Source organism: Plectrocnemia conspersa, unplaced genomic scaffold, assembly GCF_051122295.1.
Source record: "Plectrocnemia conspersa isolate PC_06_02 unplaced genomic scaffold, ASM5112229v1 ptg000077l, whole genome shotgun sequence".
NCBI classification, from domain to species: domain Eukaryota; kingdom Metazoa; phylum Arthropoda; class Insecta; order Trichoptera; family Polycentropodidae; genus Plectrocnemia; species Plectrocnemia conspersa.
In genome coordinates, this window is record NW_028277209.1 from 10,001 (window position 1) to 15,000 (window position 5,000).

General features: G+C 55.8%; 3 non-coding genes across 3 annotated transcripts in view; all 3 read left to right on the plus strand.

The window, feature by feature from the left end:
• Positions 1-996: 996 nt before the first annotated feature.
• LOC148225661 (small subunit ribosomal RNA) lies at positions 997-3,003 on the plus strand. Its single transcript, XR_015812589.1, has one exon. It is a non-coding gene; the product is annotated as a small subunit ribosomal RNA (ribosomal RNA).
• Positions 3,004-3,258: 255 nt separating this feature from the next.
• LOC148225662 (5.8S ribosomal RNA) lies at positions 3,259-3,420 on the plus strand. Its single transcript, XR_015812595.1, has one exon. It is a non-coding gene; the product is annotated as a 5.8S ribosomal RNA (ribosomal RNA).
• Positions 3,421-3,662: 242 nt separating this feature from the next.
• The window catches only part of LOC148225663 (large subunit ribosomal RNA), a 4,284-nt gene continuing 2,946 nt past the window's right edge, over positions 3,663-5,000 (plus strand). Inside the window, exon 1 of the ribosomal RNA XR_015812590.1 lies at positions 3,663-5,000. This exon is cut by the window's right edge and continues 2,946 nt beyond it. This is a non-coding gene — a ribosomal RNA (large subunit ribosomal RNA).

The window sequence follows — 5,000 nt, forward strand, 5'->3', positions numbered from 1 at the left end:
AAAAAAATTATATATATATATATGTATATATATTTTTTTTTTTATATATACATATATATATTTATTAATATATAAATTTTATATTTATTAATACTAACAATAATAATATAATAACGTTTTAATTATTACAAAAGTTATTATTTCGAATCGAAAATTATCCGGTCGCAAGTCGAGAGAAGTCCGAGTCGAATCGCGCTCAGAGCGGCCCGTTCCGCCGAATCCCGGCCGCGACCGCGTCGACTTCGGCTTGTTAGGCTAGAGCGAGCGGCTCGGCGACTTTGCACCGCGCCGCCTATACGTGGAGTGCGCGCGAGGCGAGAGCGCGCGGCCGTGTTCGGTCGCGTTTGCTCTCGGCGTTCTCGTCGGCTCCTCGGGTCGAGTCGCTCGCTCTTTCGCTCGCTCGCAACCGTTTGGCGGACGCACCGTATTATTATTGATAATAATGCGCGTGTACGTCGCTTACGGCTCTGCTTCGAGCGTCTACGAGAGACGGCTCTTCGAAATCTCGGCATGCGCGAACCGCGGTCGGCGTCAGTCGGCGTCTGCGGTGCGCTCGCGCCTTCCGGGTACCCTTCCGGGTGTGTGGAGGATACTATATGCGATCACGCGCGTGTTTATACGAATCGAGTGATAAGCGGAGAGCGCATCGCGCTCTCCGGCTCTCCAGAGCTCCGCGGCGAGCCGCGTTGTACGGGGCCGTCGGTCGTTCGCGACCGGCGAGCTCGCTGCGCTATTACGGCCCTCCGCTCTAGCGCGGAGAGGCCGCGCACTGTGCGCGTAGACGGGTGAAGATAATATAATAATAATAATATATATAAAAATATATATATATATATATATAACAAAAACGATACATATAAATAAAATGTTGTACGTCTTAAAAAAGACGAGACGAGAACGATAGGTAGAGATAGAGGAGGAGGAGGAGAATAATAAATACATGACACGTAAGGAGTGCGTAAGCGGACGCTCTCTACAGAGACGCAAGCTCGCAGCTCCCTGGTTGATCCTGCCAGTAATCATATGCTTGTCTCAAAGACTAAGCCATGCAGTCTCAGTATAAGCCGTATTAAGGTGAAACCGCGAATGGCTCAATATATCAGTTTTGGTTCCTTAGATCGTACACAGTTACTTGGATAACTGTGGCAATTCTAGAGCTAATACATGCAAACGAAGTTCCGACGGCGACGGAAGGAATGCTTTTATTAGATCAAAAACCAATCGGCGGAGCGCGCGTTTCGGCGCGCGCCCGTCGCACTCGGAGATGACTCTAGATAACTTTGAGCAGATCGCACGGTCTAGCACCGGCGACGCGTCTTTCAAATGTCTGCCTTATCAACTGTCGATGGTAGTTTATGCGACTACCATGGTTGGTCACGGGTAACGGGGAATCAGGGTTCGATTCCGGAGAGGGAGCCTGAGAAACGGCTACCACATCCACGGAAGGCAGCAGGCGCGCAAATTACCCACTCCCGGCACGGGGAGGTAGTGACGAAAAATAACGATACGGGACTCTTACGAGGCCTCGTGATCGGAATGATTACACTTTAAATCCTTTAACGAGGATCCATTGGAGGGCAAGTCTGGTGCCAGCAGCCGCGGTAATTCCAGCTCCAATAGCATATACTAAAGTTGTTGCGGTTAAAAAGCTCGTAGTTGAAATTGTGTCCCTGCGGCGTCGGTCTACCGGTTGCGGTACGACAGGCGCGTCTGCGGGGCTTCTCGCCGGTGCGTGTTCACCGCCGGTCGCGTCCGCGCCGCGCGTTCGCGTGCGCGTCGTCGTCTTCGCGACTTCGGCGCGCGCCGCGGGCTCGCGGTCGGCGCGCGAGGCGGGCCCTCGCGGCTGTTTACTTTGAACAAATTAGAGTGCTCAAAGCGGGCTAATATTTGCCTGAATATTGTGCGCATGGAATAATAGAATAGGACCTCGGTTCTGTTTTGTTGGCTTTCTGACACCAGAGGTAATGATTAATAGGGACAACTGGGGGCATTCGTATTGCGACGTTAGAGGTGAAATTCTTGGATCGTCGCAAGACGGACTAAAGCGAAAGCATTTGCCAAAGGTGTTTTCATTAATCAAGAACGAAAGTTAGAGGTTCGAAGGCGATTAGATACCGCTGTAGTTCTAACCATAAATGATGCCAGCCAGCGATCCGCCGAAGTTTCTTATTTTGATTCGGTGGGCAGCTCCCGGGAAACCAAAGCTTTCGGGCTCCGGGGGGAGTATGGTTGCAAAGCTGAAACTTAAAGGAATTGACGGAAGGGCACCACCAGGAGTGGAGCCTGCGGCTTAATTCGACTCAACACGGGAAAACTCACCAGGCCCGGACACTGGAAGGATTGACGGATTAACAGCTCTTTCTCGATTCGGTGGGTGGTGGTGCATGGCCGCTCTTAGTTGGTGGAGCGATTTGTCAGGTTAATTCCGGTAACGAACGTAACTCTAGCCTATTAAATAGACGTGCTACCGATATCACGAGGGTCCGCGGCCGGGCGGCGCGCGCGCGCTCGCGTCGTTAACGCGGCGCAAGTCGCGCGCGTCCGCCCGCGCGCGCGGTCTTCAACTATCGGCGTACAATGAAAATCTTCTTAGAGGGACCGGTAGCCACACGAGATTGAGCAATAGCAGGTCTGTGATGCCCTTAGATGTCCTGGGCCGCACGCGCGCTACACTGAAGGATCAGCGTGTCCTCCTTGGCCTAACGGCCCGGGTAACCCGTTGAACCCCCTTCGTGATAGGGATTGGGGTTTGCAATTCTCCCCCATGAACGAGGAATTCCTAGTAAAAGCGGGGTCACCAGCTCGCGTTGATTGCGTCCCTGCCCTTTGTACACACCGCCCGTCGCTACTACCGATGGATGATTTGGTGAGGTCTTCGGACTGGCGCGCGGACGCCGCTTCGGCGGCGTCCGACGCGTCGGAAAGTTTGACCGAATTTGATCATTTAGAGGAAGTAAAAGTCGTAACAAGGTTTCCGTAGGTGAACCTGCGGAAGGATCATTTTTCTGTGTGTGAATCTATATATTTTTAATATATAATAGAGATATATATGAGATAGAGTAGTAGTAGAGCTCGGGAGGAGAGGACGCGGCGCGTTCCCCCGCCGCTGCGCGCGGAGGGGGGGAGGCGAGTCTCCGAGGTGCGCCTCGAGCGGAGACCGCTACGCGCGTCCGTTTATGTTTTTTAATAAAAATTACATACCTTACCTTTTTTTATATATACAATACACAAAGTTATAATATATTTATATATAATTACTACCCTGAACGGCGGATCACTAGGCTCGTGGGTCGATGAAGAACGCAGCTAAATGCGCGTCAGAGTGTGAACTGCAGGACACATGAGCATCGACATTTCGAACGCACATTGCGGTCCGAGCAAGACTTCTTTTGTCGACGGACCACTCCTGTTTGAGGGTCGCGCACGCGTATCGCACCAGACTGCGCGCACCCGCGAGGGTAGCGCTCGAGCGATGCCGGCGTCCGGGTGCGACTAGAGCGCGCCCGGTCCGGTCGAATCGCGCTGCACGCACGCTGTGCAAACGGTCGAACGCGGCGGAGGCGCCGCGTACGCTCTGCAGCGCGGCGACGCTAGTCGTCGCGCTCGCTCTGCGCGGACCTCGCCACGATCGAACGTATTAAAACAAACAAACAAACACACGTCGACCTCAAATCAGGAGAGATCACCCGCCGAACTTAAGCATATCAGTAAGCGGAGGAAAAGAAACTAACGAGGATTCCCCGAGTAGCGGCGAGCGAAACGGGAACAGCCCAGCGCTGAATCCTGCGGCCCGGGCGGGCCGCCGGGAAATGTAGCGTTCGGGAGGAGATGTTAATTTATATTCGCGCGGTCATTAGTCACGGCGGCCAGTCCAAGTCCATCTTGAAGGGGGCCCCGCTTATCCGCAGAGGGTGCCAGGCCCGTGGTGACGGTCGCCGGCCGCGACGGTCTCTCTCCCCAGAGTCGGGTTGCTTGAGAGTGCAGCCCTAAGCGGGTGGTAAACTCCATCTAAGGCTAAATACGACCACGAGACCGATAGCGAACAAGTACCGTGAGGGAAAGTTGAAAAGAACTTTGAAGAGAGAGTTCAAGAGTACGTGAAACCGTTCAGGGGTAAACCTGTGGAACTCGAACGAGCGAACGGGGAGATTCATTCATCGCGTCTCCGCGCAGAGTCCTTCGCGGGCGCGCCGGCGCTGCGCGTCCGCCCGGAGACGGGCGGGTCGCGTCGCGTCGCCGGCGTCGCGGTCGAAAGGCTCGCGGAGCGCGTGCACTTCTCCCCTAGTATAACACCGCGACCCGTCCGCTTACACTAACACAGGCGGGTCGAACGGGCCGCGCGGCCGTCCCGACGAGCGTGTCAAAGCGCTCGCCGGAGCCGCGGGCTCAGCGGCCGCCGGCGGACGGTATGCGAACACCGAAGGACCGCGTCCGCCCCCGCCTCGCGCGGGGGCGTCCGTCTCGTCGCGGCGTCGTCCCCGTTCGGGCCCCCGGCGCCTAGCGCGTCGCGGGTCTTCCCGAACGTCGGAGCCGCGGTCCCGTCGCGCTCTCCCTCCCCTCGGGGGGGCCAGGAGTCGCGGCGGGACCGCGCCGGACGGCGCGCCTCGTCGGCGAGCTCTCGGACCGGACGCGTCCCGGTCGGCGGTGGTTTGTTTCGGGGCACTCACAGGACCCGTCTTGAAACACGGACCAAGGAGTCTAGCATGTGCGCGAGTCATTGGGAGTCGATAGACCCAGAGGCGAAATAAAGTGAACAGCGCCGGAGCGCTCCGGCGCCCCGGCCGCAGGGAAGATGGCGCCCGCGCTCGCGCGCGTGCGCTCGCATTCCCGAGGCGTTTCGAGAAATGCCATCGTTGCGATTATCGAGACGCACTGAGAGCGCACACGCTGGGACCCGAAAGATGGTGAACTATGCCTGGTCAGGTCGAAGTCAGGGGAAACCCTGATGGAGGACTCGAAGCGATTCTGACGTGCAAATCGATCGTCTGAACTGGGTATAG